An 18,661-nucleotide genomic window follows, 5' to 3' on the forward strand; every position below is an offset into this window, starting at 1 on the left:
TTGCAAATGGCAAGATCTCATTCCTTTTGATGGCTGCATAATATTCCATGATGACAAACCTCCTTAACCCAAACCTTAAAATATCTTTATATTTGGAAAGATTAAGAGCCTGAGAATGGGACCTACCTATTCTCAAATGTCAGAAAACACCCATTGGAAGAGTTCACAGATTTAGGACAGGTTTGGTGGTGAATCGGCAGGTTAGGGCATGAAATTAGATAATCTGAATTCATTTATTCATTCAAAAAATATTCAGTACTCAATATTCAAATTTTCTAAATCCCAGAACTTTTTGTCAAGTGCTAATGATGGAATGATGAGCAAAGCCAAACATTGCCCCTGTCCTCTTGCAGCTTATAGTCTGGGAGGAAAGACAGCATTAATTCAGCAGCAAACACATGAAATTGCAACTGTGAGAAGTGTCTTAAAGGGGAGGTTCTAGGAGAGCCCATATGAGGGTATTTGTAAGAGGTGGGATGTGAGGGGAAGCTTCCTTAGGGAAGATGCCTAACAGGTCTGCAAGTTGATTATGCAGATAGGAGAAGAATGAAAACAGGAGAGAGAGAGAGTATAGTGAATTGGAGACCCACATCACTGGGGGGAGCAGAGGGTGGGGAAGTAGTAGGGAGCCCACCACATAGGTCCTTGTAGGGGATATGAAAAATTTATCTTTATCCTGTGAAATGTGGGAAGCTATTGTAAAGTGTGAAACAGGTAGGTGACTGACTTAGACTTTTACCTTACCTTTTGAAAGATTCCTCTGGCTTTCCTATGGAAAATTGGTTGAGGCTGGTTGGGGGGTGGTCATGTTAGTGTAGGGTAGTCTCAGCAGGAAATAATTGGGGAGGGATGTCCAGGCAAGAGATAGAAATCACCTATACCTGCTTGATGGGGGGCATGGAATGAAGTGAAGGGGTTCAAAAGATCTATAGGAGATAAAATTGACATGCCCTGATGGTCCAGAAGATATGGGCTCTGTGTGTGTGTGTGTTTCAAAATAGTGCTTTATAGAATATGCTCAAATAAAGCTGTTTTATGGTTAATTTTTCTTTTTATTTTCTTTTATTTTTTTAAGATTTTATTTATTTATTTGACAGAGAGAGACACAACGAGAGAGGGAACACAAGCAGGGGGAGTGGGAGAGGGAGAAGCAGGCTTCCCGCCCAGCAGGGAGCCTGATGCGGGGCTCCATCCCAGGACCTGGAATCATGACCTGAGCTGAAGGCAGACGCTTAATGACTGAGCCACCCAGGCACCCCTAATCTTTCTTTTTAAAGCAGATCTTCATTCTTTGTTTTCCTTACTAGTTGTAATGGTCAGGATTTTCATGTAAACAGAATACAGGATGACTGAGTAAAAATGGAAGGGGAAGTTTTCTCTTTATTGAAATGATTTTGAGCATTAGTTTAAGATAATTATAGCACACATATTATACTTTCTTAAACTGAATTATGCCAAGCTTTCCAAAACCACTAATCAAAGACATCACTTAAATAATGACTAAGTTATAATAATATCACAGTTGAAGTGACAATAGAGAAGAATTAAAAGTGAAGAATACTGAAAAATGCTTGACTGTCATTATCCAGGTGAGGCACGGATAATTTAGGGTCAGCCTGAAGGATATTGGTGAAGGGACCGGGTTCAGGAACTGAGGCTTAAACCTACTGGATTTCTTTGGTTTATTGATTATTTTTTCTGCCATGATTATGCCATGCTTTCTGATGAATTTTGCAATTTTATGATTCTGACTTGTGTAATAGTTAAAGTGTAACTTGTAATTAAAATTTCCACATGCTTTTCATACTAAGTTTTATTCAGCTAGCAATTAGGTGATTACCCTATAAATATAACTTTAATAGTCTAGCCACCTGCATGGTGTCTGCCACAAAACGTTTTATCTCAGAAAAAAAATCTTGGGGATTTAAATTTCTGTAGTAGGGAGCTTATTATTTATTGAATAATTGGTGATAGGCTGTATCTATAGGAAACATTCAGTGTGTGGAATGTGAACATTGAGATCTTTTTGGATAACTTTAGATATAAATCAAATTTCCTTTTGGAAGTAATGAGCAACGGGAAATGGCAATGTGTTTTAAATGGAAGTGTTTTAAGGGATGAACTAAGTTGCCACAAAGCGCTGAGGTAAGTTTTCATGGAATGATAGGCAGGGTTTTGGTTGACTAGGATGACCAGACCTTGTCACCATCCCTGCTAAGTGTTTCAGCAGCTCTGTAGTGGTGTGTTTTCTGAGGGATATCACGGAGATTCCAAAACTAAATGAAACCAGTATACTATGCATTACTGCATTACCTCAATGTGCTCATAGCAGGAGGAACATTTTAAAACGCATTATAAGAGCTCTCCCACTCAGTCTTTCATCTTCTAGATCTTTTTTTTTCATCTTTAATTATATGTCTATCATTGAAAATGAGCTGCAGGAAATCACATGGCAACCTAGAGAGGTTCCGAGAAATGTTTAGCTTTGACTTTAAGTCTGTACAATTTTCCTCATGACATAAATAGGCATTTTAGTTGATGTTTTTCCATCCTAAATGATAAATTTGGCTTGGACTATCTTTGTACATTACTGCTAAAATATTTTGTTTCTTGAACAACTTTGAAATGTAAATGCCATGGATGGGGACTTTTTAAAATGGCTGCCACTGTGACTCACAGCCACGTAAGCTTAGGCTTCCTATTTGTGTTCTCTTTCTGACAGCAATATTTCTTTCTGCCTTTCTGATAGCATTATTTCTGGGAAATCAAGCTAATTTCTATTTTTCTTTCCCTGTTGAAAGGATTACTCATACTCCTTCCCCACTCCAGTGTGTCCTTGTCTCTGATTAAGATAACCTATAATAATAATCCATGGAACTCTTTTGAAATAATTTTTCTTTAACAACTGCTATCAGCTTTTTTCCCCCTCATTTAACTCCATATATTTATGTCTGGTTCAGTTCCTATTATCTCTATGAACAGTTTTTTTCTAATTCTTCCTTTAACTTGAAATTTTTCTTGACTCTAAGGAGAGAAACATTTATTTCTTTTTCAGTGTGCACAGTATTACTTATAATGCAATTTGTGTTGTTTTTAAAATCATAAAGTATCTCTATAACATGAATCTCATTTTCTTTAAGATAGCAGTTGTCTTTATAGTCAAAGAAACCAAGGTTTAGAGAAATTAAGTAATTTGCTCATGGTTATATCTTTGGAAAACAAAAAGGTTAGGACATAAGCTAGGTAATATTATTATTTTAGAACATATAGTTCACAAGTTAAAATATTTAATAAATGCCCATTATATATAAAGCTATGTCCTTGGAGTTGGGGATAGGGCAGTGAATAAAAAGACAAAGTCCCTGATTTTGACTCAATTTTTTTTCAGTATAAATTATAAAAACAGGTGACACCTCTTACATAACCAGTTTATTATGAGTTACTTAATTTACCCTAATCATGGGTCTAGTTTTTTTTTCCTAAGAAAAGGGCTAGTTATTAAGATGACCACTGAACTATTATAAATACCACATGTCCTTCACATTTTCTTTATATGGAGCTAGAATGGAGCTTGCAGGGTTTTTTTTTTTTCCCATATGACTGACAGTGTGCATTTTCAGAACAGTTGGTTGAGCTGAGGGGTGCTGTGGCAACTATTAATTGGAGCCAGGCTAAATGATCTGTACACAGAATGGCCTCCCAGTCTTGGCTAAGCATTGAACCTCATGAGGCGGCCAGCTAATAGAGCATGCCAAGGGACCATTGCCTAGGTGTTGCTGGAGAGCTTATACTAACTTTGCTGACATTGATATAATTGTTCTGTTAACTTACTCAATAAATCCTTTGTTTCTAACCCCAACAAAGAGCAAGAATTCTAATAACTATTTTAATACATCCTACAAAATAGCAAGCTGTGTATTCTATGAATTAATTGTTTTGTGTCCTGTAATCACTTGGCTGGAAAACAACTTAGTGACCCCAAGTATGCTGGAAATGGCTTTTTGCCCTGAACTTTTCACTAAGAATTCTTCAGAGGCAAAATTTCTCCATGATATTTTACTGTGACACAGGTTTATGACTCTTACTCATATAGAAAATAGCTTAGAAGGAATTTGTCACCAAGATTAAAACTCTGGGACAATATTCATAGTGGAAACAAAATAATTACTCAAAATTGTAGTGCATTTCCCAGACTTTAAGTTTCTTGGAAAAGACTGTATTTTGGGGACGGTGAGTCCATGGAGTCTAAGAAATACAGAAAGGACCAGATTTGATGCTAGTTGCCTGGTGCCCACAATTTGAATTAAGATAGAAATGCAGTAGATATGTGATAGAGAGATTGTAAGACTAGATTATTAGAAGCTTTGTCTTGGATTCATGGAGTATGCTGAAGCAATCTTTTCAATTAATTATTTTGATATTGCCATTGTGATACAGAGCGGTCTCTAAAATAAACAACCCCTGAGGCTGGGCGCAAGCAAAAAGGATGCCTGCCTGTTAGGTCAGTTGGGAGAGGGGAATAGGTTGCACTTCTACACAGTTCCAGCAGGGGTCAGTATGTTTTCATCATTACATACTGAATGCTCAGTGAGCAAGCAGCAAAACTGTTGATCTTAATTGGAGCAGACGCAAGGATCTTCTATAATCCTCTGACATCCTTTTCAAATAATAATTCTTAGGTGGGTGGTGGGCTGGTGGCTGCAATGCCAACGCAGGATTCTCCACAGTGAAGCCTAACCGTTGTCAATTATTTTTGATGTATGCTAGCTTAACTTAAGTCTCCTTCGTCCTGGCTTTTCCAACCCACAGAAGGGTATTGCTCTTCCTAATTATTGAGACACAGTACCTGGGATGGTCAGGACAAGTGTGCTATTTTGGCTTAATGCATTCTCTAAGACCCATTCCCTTCTTTTTCAGCCTCACTTGCTCTTCCTACTCAGCACAAAGAGCTAGCATATCCCTTTAGTCAAATACCTTGAGGTTTTTACTTAGAACCTTAATTGCCATAGTCATTTGACTTTAACACATCAAATGCCAGCACTTGGAGGCAACTGGACATACAAAAAAGTATATTTGCTTTTAGTTGCATGTATAGAACTTCCCACGGGTTAATAATTGAGACTAAATCCTCCCCCACCCTACACACTTTCTAATAATTTGTTTAGGGCCTTTGCCAGCCAGTGGTATTCAGGGAACAAATGATCATCCTTCGTGTGTATGTTAAAGGTGGTTGCCTGAGTCTCAGACTGTCAGGCCGAAGCTTGAGTTCTCTGAGTCAAAGAAAAAAAAAAAAACCACGTATGTCCTGCCCCACATTTGTAAGCTCATTTTTTACTCTCCTTGGCCCTGACTGCAGCCCCTTCTGTTGAGCAGGGGAGTGAATGTCTCCGTGTAGAGACATTTTCAGAAATCGGATTCTGGAGAGCTGAGGAGTGATGTGGCAGGAATGCATTACCGGGATACTTAGAAGGTGGTTAACTGTTTGAGTGCCGCTTGCCTGTGCTGGGAGGAGGGGGGAGGGAGGGCACACTGAGAGAGCTTTAGCCCCACAAAGCTTAACCGAAGTGGGATTTTAAAGGGATGCCCTCACATGTCTCCATAGGGAGGGGCATGTCTTTCAGAAGGTAAAACAGGAGTTGTAAAGGTGAAGTCTGAGTTAGCCGGGCAAAATCAGCAGGGACTGATGATCTGAGTTCATTGGGGTTGGGATCATTTTCCACTTATTCTTTAGGGCTTGAGAGGTGCCTAACATACTTGATCACAGCCCAAAGCTTCAGTATCAGCAAGGAATATATTTATTCATGCATGTAGGTACATTTTAAATATCCTCTCTAAAAATGTGGAAATTTCTTTTACTTTCAAAGATTACCAGTACCCTTTAATACATCAATAATAAAAACAAATCAAGTCATCTCTATTATTCTTGGAAAATCTGTCTTCAAATTTCATATTGGCATATTTATTTATTTATTTATTTTATTTTATTTAAAGATTTTATTTATTTATTTGAGACAGAGAGCATGAGAGGGAGGAGGGTCAGAGGGAGAAGCAGACTCCCCTGCCGAGCAGGGAGCCCGACGCGGGACTCGATCCAGGGACTCCAGGATCATGACCTGAGCCGAAGGCAGTCGCTTAACCAACTGAGCCACCCAGGCGCCTCATATTGGCATATTTAAGTAAAGCAGGTGATATTTTATAAAAGAATTTATAAAATTCTTTGATGGGATTGTTCTTTATCTCTTTCACTTTAATTCCACATTTACTTAAAAAACAAAATTTACCTTCCTCAAATTCAGAGGGAGGTATGAGGCACACGTATTGTAAGTTGAAGAAGATAGCAGTGATTCCAACTTGGGCCTGACAGTCACCTGACAGGTGATACTCATGTCTTTGATGAGTAGTTAGAAACTGGGAGGGATTTTGAGCTCATTCTCAGCTGTTGCAGCAGACAGATTATTTTTTTTTAAAAGGTCATGGTTAACATGAAAGAGAAAACAGTTTAGATGCATAATAATGCATTTCTTAAAAGAAGTACGTATTCATTCGAGGAATGTTTGTTGAGTGCCTACTACATGTCAGGCACTGATGAAAGTATTGGGGCTGTATTGATGAATAAGATAAGCGAGGGCTGTATTCGCATGGAGCTTGCTTACTTCTTGTTAAGATATGCATGCTTTGAAAGTATGTAGGTTCCAAAAAAAAAAAAAAAAAAAACTTCAGTGTATTTTTATTTCCTCACTTCACACATTTGCTTCTTCATATTTAAAATGTAGGTTGAAACACTCCTTGTATTCTTTGAAGGTGAAAAAAAAATGTAACTACAGGGTGAACTACAGAATTTCAGTGACTGCAGAATTGCTTCGAACCCTAAATCGAGAAAAGAGTGGATGTAAGATGGTTTACAAATAATTAGCAGATTAGGATGCTTTTTAGTTAATGCATCCATTCATAAAACTGAGCAAAACGCATATGAAGCAGCTGACACTAGAGTTCAAGTTTGCCCATCTCCCCTGCAGGAGGTCATGACAACTAAACAGGGCCATTTCTTGTTCTCACAGCATGGCTTCAGGAAAACCAAATGGTCTCTGCCCTCAGAATCCTGATTTCATGAATTAGGATAAGTGAGGAGAGATGGTTTCCAAATTATGTATTAAGACTTGTAAGGATTTTTACTCTTACCACAGGATTTATCATTAAGCACCGAAGCAAACTGAAAACAGAATAAATAGGTATCTGTTTCATTTATTTATTCAGATATAGCTCTCTGCACTAGAATGACCCCCTACATCTGGTGATAAAAAAAGAAACAATTTTGAAAACTTAATTGAACCCACAATTTGAAGCTCGGCTATATCTTCCCTTATTATTAGGATGGTACCTTTTTCAAGGTATCTGGCAAGCAGGGCTGCAGGAGTCTACTCTAGCCTCTGTGCCAAGGGCATGCAGTTATTTTACAAGCTCGATTTGGAGCCTTTACTACCCACTCATCTAGAGAAGAAAACTTCAGGACCAGAGGTAAGACTTATTCCCTTCCCCATTGCTTTGGTTTTGACATTCTTCTCTTTGCTCTCCTTCCACTAAAATACGTGATGGCCGATGTTTCCTTGTGAATATTTACCTTGAATTAATGAGTAATCACAAACTACCAGGTCTTTCTGCCTTGCACACTTTCTGAGTACAAGGAATACTCCAAAACTTCTAAAAGACATGTTGAAATTTTCTTTTGGAAAGTGTCAGAAAACCAGATACTCCCTTGCTTTTGAAAAGTCTGAACATCTTTCCAGAAAAGAGGCTCCCATTTTCCTAAAGCAGACTTTGTTTCCAGACTAACTTACAACTCCTTGACAGATATTATAGCCTTCACAATAAATAGGAAACAGACCGACAGAGAAAATGTTATTTCTTTTCTTGATAGCTCCCTCCATCCCCTTACCCAAGATCACCTCAATATTCACATATTTGTTATATGTGAGTATTTCTTTATTTCTTACATGACTGGGATTTTCTTGTTTACTGCAGAGTAAGTGATAAATCTAGAATTGATAAATCTATATAACATTTCAAGTCGTTGGGTGAGGTGGAGTCTTTAGAATTGCCCAGACTCTTTCCCCCCACCCCAACCTCAGGATGCCAATATAAATGTTTAAGGAAATAATGCTTTTTTGTTTGTTTGTTTGTTTTGTTATCAGTTTGGAGCAGATACTTTTTTTTTCTTGTGAGAAAACTCCTTTTTATCACAGTGAATTCTTTCCTTTTCTACTACGTATGGGATAAAAGGTGTTAAGTAAAGTCTGGGTATTCTATTAAAGCCCATTAATCTGAATCAGTGGGTAATATTCAAAAGCTCAGGTTACATCTTGGAAATTTAATCTCCAAGTTCTAATTCCTCTCTTACATTGTGCTATTACTTGACCTTGAAGAAAAAACTTCATCTTGGTTCTGAATACTGAAGGACTTTTTCCTCTTTTCCTTTATCTGCTAGGAAACTCAAATCAAATTTGGGAACTGAATGTAACAATTAAGAATTAATTAATTCTTTAAAAATGTGTATTGTGTTTTAACTTTAGCAACTCTATTATACTTTGTAACTTTTTCCCCTTAACTTTATTTTTTCCTGTTGGATTATATATGTTTACATAAACTGTAATAATTTTAGAAGAAAGTTAGATCATAAATAAGCAAATAAAAATATAGCTTACTGATTGCTCACTATATTGTTACACTCTTAGCTAAGCATTTTACATATGCTATCATAATAATATTCAAAACAACCCCATGAAGTGTCAGGTAGTTGAATATCTTTAGTGCTAATAGTTGAATATCTAGTGAATAATAACCTAAATAGGAGAATATTTAACAAGTCTAGAGAAAATGCTGTTGGCACTGATTTGACATCACATGCATTTCAGGACTAACATCACTGAAATTCTCTTGCTTCTTCCCTCATGGACTTAAAATAGCTACAGTAGCTCTGAATATTATGCCTGTATTTAACACAGGATTAAGATGGAAGAGGTAGGACCTGTCATGTTTGTTGCTTTCATCAGGAAGCAAAGTTTCTCCAGCAATCCCCAGTCAACTTCTGCTTACTTCTTCTAGATGTAAGAAATGGATGCTGGCAAAAGAGAAGGGATTTGGCAATGGATGTGGAAAGTATAAATTTAAAAATATTTAACAACTGTTACTGCACAGACACTGACAAATTAGAATGGGCACTGGTTGTAAATAATTAGTAAGACCTTACCAGTGAGTATTTATGGAATATCAGCCCTGAGTGCAGAGTATCCTACACATAGGTAGGTAGTTTATTATCTCCATTTTATAAATGAAAAAACTAAAATTTAGAAATTTTTAATAGCTCAAAGTCATAGAGTGAGTACATTTAATGTGCTGGTAGGGCTTAGATTTTAATCTAGGGTGATTATCTTGACAGTTTTTATTTTTAGCCAATGCACTACACTGTGTATCCCAAAATAAGTATTTAAAAATAGTACACATGCATGCATACTAATATTATTGTAGTACTAATAAAGCTGGGCTTTTAGAGTATACTCTAGCTTACTTGGTGCCTACTGAATTCAACATACATAATCTGTTTCAAAACATACTGAAGGAAATCCCCTGCTGGTAGCAAAGTAGCTTGTATTGGACAAGCCCTCTTTACAGATAATAATTATAAACTCTGGGGGAACAGTCACAACAAATATTTGAAGGCTAAAACTGGAGGAGAGTCAATTCTTGAAAATAGGATACTGCATTGGGTGAAAAGTGAGTTTATACAGTTTTTGGTTTGCGAGATCTCTCTAGCTATGAGGCTTGGAAAAACTAGAACCTAAGTAACAAACCACGGTGTTAATGGCTTGAGCAGTCAGAAGATGAAGTCAGAACTGCCAAGGCAGGTGTAAAAAAAAAAAAAAAAAAAAGTAAATCCCAGAAAAAAGCCACATAAGGTAAAGCCCCAAATCTGCAAATAACTTTAATTCTTGCCTAAACTTGAACTGCACATGAGTAGGTGGGGTAAGAGGTTGTATGGAGCCTGTGAGAAAGAATAGATTGAAGGCTGAAGTAATTAAGCAGAGATGTCAGCCTGCCCACCACACTGGAGGCATGTTTTGAATTTGAATCCAGTCAAGTTAAATACTTGCTAGAACAAAAGCAAATACTCTTCAGAGGAAGGTAATAGAATCCAGAGATTCTACAATGTAATATCCACTAGGTCCAGAACGCTAAAAAAAATTCTTAGACATATGAAGAAACAGCAAAATGTAACTCCTAGCAATGAAGTAAAGTAGTTCATATTGAAATCAATCCTAAGTTGACATAAATGGTAAAATTAGCAAAACTTTAATGAAGCTATTAAAATATGTTTAAGACCTTAAAAGAAATTGAAATTAATGAACAGATGGGAGATCTCAGCCAATAAATGAAAATTATAAACAAGAACCAAATGGAAATTCTCAAACTGAAAGTTTCACTAACTGAAGTCAACTTCAATGGAAGCCTTATGAGCGTATTAGAAATAGTAGAAGTATTAGTGAACTTTAGATCAAAAGAAATTGTCCAATCTGAAGAACTCAGAAGAAAAACCATTAAAAATAATGAACAGAATCTCAATTGTTCCTATGAGACAATAGGAAATATTCTAATATGTGTGCAGTTGGAGTCCTAGAAGTTGAGGAGAGAGAAGTAGAGAGAGAGAGAATGGAGGCAGAAATAATATTTGAGGAAATAATGACTGAAAACTTAAAAATTTGGAGAAAAATATAAATTCTTTGAGAGAACGCAACTTACCAACACTAATGGAAGAAGTTGAAAACATGAATAACCTCGTATCTATAAAGTAATTAAATTCATTACCAAAATTCTTCTTACAAAGCAAACTTTAGTCTCATGTGTTTTATTGGTAGCATTTATCAAATATTTAAGGAAGGAATAATATTAAACTCAGAAAATAAGGAAAGAGGGAATGCTTCCTAATTTATTTTGTACAGTCAAGATGATGTTCGTTTCTAAACTGACAAAGATGTTACAAGAGAAAACATTATAAACCAATATCCCTCATGAACATAGATGGAAAATAGTCCTTAGGAAAACAGAAGCAAATAGAATTCAGCAATATACATAAATGAATGATACCAGCATTTGCCCTATTAACAAAACTTACTATTTCTTATTATGCAGATAAAGTACATAACAAAATTTAATAACCCTTTTTTGATATTAAAAAAACTATGTGTAGAAGGGAATGTCTTCAGTCTGATAAAAGACATCTGTGTAAAACCTTCAGCCAACATCATACTTAATGGTAAAGTATTGAATGATTTTCTCCTAAGATTAGGAACAATAGAAGGATATTCACTCTGTTTTTTACAACAGTGCACTGGAATACTTAGCTAGTGGAAAAATTCAAGAAAGAAGTTATAAGAATTGGAAATGAAGTAAAGCCTCAAGTCATAGGTGGCATTATTGTCTATGTAGAAAAGACTAAGGAATCTGCAAAACAACTACTCAAACTCATTAAGTGAATTTAACAGTTTTTCAGGACACAATTTCAATACAGCTCAATTATCTATATACCTGCAGTTAACTATTAGAAATTGAAATGCCATTTATGTTAGCGTTCCAATTATGAACTACTTAGGGATAAATAATATGTGCAAGATTTCTACATTGAAGATTAGAAACCATTGTTAAGAGAAATTAAAGAAGACCTAAATAAGTGGAGTCATGTATCATGTTGATATGTTGGAAGAATCAGTACAGTTAAGATGTCAATTTTATTCCAGTTCAGCTGTTTGTTTTGTTTGTATTTTTTAAAGATTTTATTCATTTATTTGAGAAAGAGAGAGCATAAGCATGGGGAGCAGCAGAGGGAGAGGGAGAAGCAGGCTCCCACTGACCAGGGAGCCTGATGTGGCACTTGACCCCAGGAACCTGATATCATGACCTGAGCTGAAGGCAGACACTTAACCAACTGAGGTACCCAGGTATTGCTCAGCTATCTGTTTAATAAAATCCTAACAATAACCTTATCAGGCTTAAAAAAAAAGAAATTTACAAGTAGATTCTAAAATTTATATGGCAGGGCAAAGGAACTAAAGCAATGAAAGCAATTTTGAAAAGCAGGAGCAAAGTTGGAGGACTTAAATTACTTGACTTCAATGTGTACTATAAAGCTATAGTAATTAAGACAGTGTGCTATTGGTGTAAGAATTAATAAATCATTCAGAGAAACAGAAAAGTGTTCATAAATAGGCCCATAGTTGGTTTCTTTACCAAGGTACTGAAGGAATTTAATGGTAAATGAAAAATTGGTTCAACAAATGGTTCTTGAACAACTGACCAAACGTATATAAAAATATTGATCCCTTCCTCACACCATGCATAAATATTTAGATTGAGCATGGAGCTAAAGAAAGCTTAAATTTCTAGAAGAAAGTATAGGAGAATATCTTAACCTGGAGGTAGTCAAAGATTTCTTCAAAAGAATACAGAAAGCACTAATCATAAAAGGAAAATATTGCAATTTAGACTGTATTAAGTTAAAACTGTTTATCAAAAGTCACTTGAGGAAATTAATAAGCCACATTGTGGAGGAAAATATTTGCAAACATATTGGACAAAGCACTTGTAGAAAGAATACATAACTCCTACAAAGTACAGAAATGAAAAGATGAACAACCCAATTTTAAAAATGGGCAAAAATCTTGAAAAGACACGTGGCCAATAAACACCTGAAAAGATGTTCAACATCATTATCAGGAAAAGTTCAAATTAAAAGTGCAATGGGATGTTAGTACACATCCACTAGAATAGTTGACAAAAATGACCGATAACACCAAATATTGGTAGCATATGTTACAACTGGAATACTCAGACATTACTGGTAGGAATGTAAAATGGTACAACACTTTTGAGAAAAAGATTGTCAGAGTCTTCACTTTATCATAGCAATCCCATTTAATAACTTAATGAGTTACAGATGATCTGTGGAATAAAAGACGCCAAAAGCAAAAGACTAAAAACTGAATGATTTCCTTTATGTACCATTCTGGAAGAGACAAGACTAATTTAACTTGTAAAAAAAAAAATCAGGTTGTGACATTTTCTGGGGTAGATGCAGAATTGATTGGGAAGGGGTATAGGGAAACTTCTGGGGTAATGGGAATGACAGGGGTATGGATTATGTGGGTGCAAATATTTGTCAAAACATTAAATTATACACCTAAGTTTTGTGCATTTTACTGTATGTAAATTTTACCTTAAGTGAAAAATACTGCATAGATATTTTGCTTTTTCACAGTGGTATGGTAATCAGTTTTGAAACTACTTTCTGTTTATTCTGAGCTTTATGAAATACATATATTGAGGATAATGGGAACCATGTTTCACATTTCACATTCATACACATTCACACACACACATTTTTGAGTTGTATCAGCTATGAAATTCTAGAAGCAAAGACACACTTGAAGCAATGAACAAACTTAGTATTCAGATCTTGATTTCTAGATACTATTCTTTATTAAAAGGAACCAGTGCTTCTTGAAGAATGGTTACTTCTAAATGGTGACTTTGACAGTGTCAGAGTAAATGCAAAATGAGCCTACTAGTGCCAAAAAGTAAGGAAGTGCTAAGAAAATTACGTGGACATGTAAGGAAGATATAGGAACAGTTTCAGCTCTGACATGTAAAGATCTTGAAGGTCAACACTTTCATCTTTACGGTAAGAAAATGTAGACAAACTGAAAATCCCTGAGTTTTCTTGAACCCATCAGAGAATTGAGGTCACAGGTCAAGCCACTACCCTGAAACCTAGAGACACTGGTACATCCAGAAAGTTATAGCAATTGAAATTTGTTTATATGGAACAGAAGCCACTAGAACCATAAATAGTTACACTTGACCATAAACAGGAACACTTAAATGGCAATTTTGACAAAGTGATAGAGGTGGAGTATGCTCTAATATAAGAGTGAGAAAATCCTGGGGATAACACATTTTTCTGGGATTCTCTTTAAAGAATCTGCCAACTTCTCATAGACAGCAACAGAAAAAGAGCCTCTTGTGGCTCTGGAAGGGAACAGGGAAGAGTAAACATGAAATATATCAGAGTCTTCTTCATAACAAAGTTCATAAAGCAGGACTTTGCCAGAGTACTGTTCTACAACCTTTTCCCCAGCTGGCGTAAAAGAATTTCTCCTACTCCTGTGCCCTCCAGCCTTCTTGTCTCACCATAGAAAAAAGAAAAAGCAGAACATAATTAGCAGAGGTCAGGCAAAAAAATATATACATATAGAGATAGCTAGCTAGCTAACACTGAACCCAGGAAAGAAGTGCTGTTCAGGCAGAAAAAAATACCACTGCAGAGACACTTGTGAAGTTTACATCCCAAGACACAGGCCCACTAGGACACTGACCTTTAATTGGAATACTGAGGAATGTTTTCCATATTCCATACTTTGCCACAACACCAAAAAGTCTCCAGCATAGCAGATTATAGTTGAAAGTGCTGCAAGACATATCCTTTTGTTGAGAAGAAGAACAGTGAAGGCCAAAGTCAAGAGGGGAGACAAAAACAAGGACACTGCAAAAATTGAAGTGAAACTTGTAGATACATCAAATATTAAACTTAGGCCAACTTCTAGGCAGATTAACATATAGCTTCAAACTAAAGGACTATTTACCTCAGTAATTATTACCCAATACAACCTGTTTGAATTAAAAAATTACAAAGCATGCCAAAAGGCAAGAAAAAGATATACACCTTGAAGTGACAAAGCAATCATCAAAACCAGAGTCAGGAATGACATAGAGGTTGGAATGATCAGACTGGGAATTTATGATTAATAAGTTAAAGGCTTTAATGGATAAAGTAGATAACATGCAAGAACAGATGGGCAATGTAAGCACAAAGATGAAAACTCAAAGAACCCAAAGAAAGTGCTAGAAATTAAAAAAAAACACACACATTAAAGAATGCCTTTGATGGACATATCAGTAGACTTGACATGGCTGAAGAAAGAACAGTGATCAAGAAGATAGGTCAATAGAAACTTCCAAAACTGAAATGCAATGAGAGAAGAAGGAAACAAAAAGGAACATCCACAAGCTGGGCAACAATATTAAAATGTTTAACGTGCAATACCGATAGTACATGTGAAATGCTATAGTATTATTTGAATGTGGATTTAGATTAGTTTAAAATATATCTTATAAATTCTGGGGCAACCACTAAGTTTTTTAAAAGTAGGGGCACCTAGGTGGCTCAATGGGTTATGTGACCCTCTGTTGGTTTCAGTCTGGGTCATGATCTCATGGTTCATGAAATTGAGCCTTGCATAGGGCTCTTCTTGCTCAGTGGGGAGTCTACTTGGGACTCTTTCCCTCTGCCCCTCCCCCCCACTCATGTGCTCTCCCTCTCTCCCCCCCAATCTTTAAAAAAAATATGATACATGCTAACAGAGTAGATAAAATGTTTAATTACAGCCAGAGAAGGAAAAATTGGAGGAGGGAGACCAAATTTAATGAATAGAAAACAGACACAAACATGGTAGATATTAATCCAACTACATCTATAATCTCTCTAAATATGAATAGTATACATATGCCAATTAAAAGATTGTCAGACTGGATTAAAAAAAACATGACCTAACTATACACTGTCTACAAGAAATCCTCTTTAAATACAAAGAAACCTAAAGAGGTTAAAAGTAAAAGGATTAAGATATATCATGCTAATACCACTCAAAAGAAAGCTGGAATATAAAACCTGGAGTAACTATATCAATTTTAGATAAATCAGCCTTCAGAACAAGGAGGATTATCAGGAATAAAGAGGGAGATGATAAAATAATTAAGGGGTCAGTTCTCTAAGAAGGCATAACAATCCTAAATGTGTGTGCACCTAACAACAGAGTGTCAAAACACAGGAAGCAAGAACTGAGAAGAGAAAAAAATCATATCCACAAAAATAGATGGAAAATTAGTATTTGCTAGATCAAACAGGAAGAAAATCAGTAAGGATATATGTGACCTCAACAGCGCTAGAAATCAACAAGATCTATTTGATATTTATACTCTATCTAACAAGAACAGCGTATCCTTTCTTCTCAAGTCCACATGAAGCATTCACCAAGTTCACATTCTGAACCAGAGAACACACCTTAACAAATTTAAAATAGTGGAAATCATACAAATTTTTGAGTCACAATGGAATTAAACTAGAAATTAACAAAGATACCTGAAAAATCCCAAAATATTTGAAGATTAAACCACATACTCCTAAATTAGCACAAGTCCAAGAGGTATCAAGAGAACTTTAGGGGCACCTGGGTGGCTCAGTTGGTTAAGCGTCTGCCTTCTGCTCAGGTCATGATCCCAGGGTCCTGGGATGGGGTCCCACATCAGGTTCCTTGCTTGGTGGAGGGTCTGCTTCTTCCTCTGCCCCTCCCCCCGCCTTTGTGTGCACTCTCTCTCTCAAATAAATAAAATCTTTTAAAAAGAACTTTAAAAAATATTTTCAAACAAGTGTGAAAATACTAATCAAAATTCGATGCAGTGAAAGCAGTGTTTAGAGGGAAAGTTATAGTATGAAATGCCTGAATTAGAATATAAGAAAGGTCGGGCGCCTGAGTGGCTCAGTTGGTTAAGCAACTGCCTTCAGCTCAGGTCGTGATCCTGGAGTCCCAGGATCGAGTCCCACATCGGGCTCCCCGCTCAGTGGGGAGTCTGCTTCTCCCTCTGACCCTCTCCCCTCTCATGCTCTCTCTCACTCTCTCTCAAATAAATAAATAAAATCTTAAAAAAAAAAAGAATATAAGAAAGGTCTACAATCAATAACAACCTAAACTTTCACCTTAGCAAACTAGAAAAAGAAGAGTAAACCCAAAATAAGAAGGAAGCCAATAACAAAGACTAGGGACACTTTAAAAAGTTAAAATACAAATTAAATCATTTAGAATGCTGAAGAATCACAGGATCTAATGAAAACTATGGGGGAAGAAGGAATCTAACTGCATTACAAATATATGAACCAATTTCTCTGAGAAGACACGGAAGAAAGTGCTCACTCATGTAAGTTGGGGAATGAGTGGAGAATGTAAACCTAAAAGAAAAGGGGGTGTAATAAACACTGTAGTCAAGTTGCTAAGGCTGTTTCCCATGGGGGTACCAGTTAACAAATTTAAAGCACTCTATGTGTATATTAAAATTGAACAACTAAGTAAGTGGATTTTGTAGGGGGGAGGCCAGGTTTCTTTGGATTGCAGTGGGAGGTTACAAACCAGCAAGGGGAGACAGCTACCTCAATCCATGTAGCTGGGACAGTTTCTCCCAAGATTGTTTTTGACAATCTTGAAAATGTTGAAGAGTATTCATCAGGTATTTTGTAGGATGTCCATCGTTTGGGGTTTGTTGATGTGTACATCTGTGTATATGCACAGTTTGTAGACGCATAAATATTTTGTTGCTTGATTCATCAGCTGAGTGGGCTTAGAAGCAATGAAACCCTTGTGGCAATGAACACACCTAACAGCAAGTTCTTGGTTTCTAATACCACTTTTTTTTAAAAAAAAAAGGAACCAGGATTCTTTGAGAAATAGCAGGTCTTAGAATTAGGGCATGGAATATAGACGATGAGCCTGGAGAATACCGTAATGCCAGAAAGCAAGGAAATCCTCAAAAGTAAATCCAAACAATGACGAAGATATGTTGAGGGAACATAAGAGCTAGCTGGAAGGGCTCCCAATGGCCAAAGCTGGAACAATTTGAACAAAATATAGCAGTATTGGGTTATAACTCAAAATATAAATTATCCATAGGTACATACTGATATAAATAAATGATGAAATGAATGAAGAAAATAGACATATCGGTGCAGGAAGATTTCAAATAATTTATGCACATACTTTATTTTCCAGGAAATAAAACATAATCCCACATTCCTTAAGTGTGTGCTCAGCATGGAAAATTTCTCCCCAAAAGTAAAGCATGGAACAGGGAAAACAATAACTTTATAGTGGAGAAACTTGACAAACACTACCCCAGCTCGGTGATCAAGATTACCGTCATCACTGATGTCGTATTGATAGTGTGCATCCTTGATGTAATATGACAGGAATGTCCTTTTACTTCCATGGTCATCCTCCTAAAAATGCATCACCTCAGACTAATCATGAGAAAAACATCAGACAAATGTAATGTGGTATCCTAGATGGGGTGCTGGAATAGAAAAAAAGAACATTGTCTAAAAACTAACAATATCTTAAAGTATGTAATTTAGTTAATAAATTATTCTTTTTTTAAGATTTTATTTATTTATTTGACAGAGAGACAGCGAGAGAGGGAACACAAGCAAGGGGAGTGGGAGAGGGAGAGGCAGGCTTCCCGCCGAGCAGGGAGCCTGATGTGGGGCTTGATCCCAGGACCCTGAGATCATGACCTGAGCTGAAGGCAGAGGCTTTAATGACTGAGCCACCCAGGCACCCCAATTAATAAATTATTCTTAAGTTTTGATAAAATATAGTTTTTGATAAATGATAGAATAATAGGGGAAAGTGAGTGTGGGTTACGGACGCTCTTACTATCTTCACAAATTTTCTGTAGGTCTAAATCTATTTAAAATAATTATTAGGAAAAAAGACATAAGAGATAGTTTGGA

This window comes from Leptonychotes weddellii, chromosome 2 (genome assembly GCF_054177405.1).
Source record: "Leptonychotes weddellii isolate Sample4059 chromosome 2, ASM5417740v2, whole genome shotgun sequence".
Lineage (NCBI taxonomy): Eukaryota > Metazoa > Chordata > Mammalia > Carnivora > Phocidae > Leptonychotes > Leptonychotes weddellii.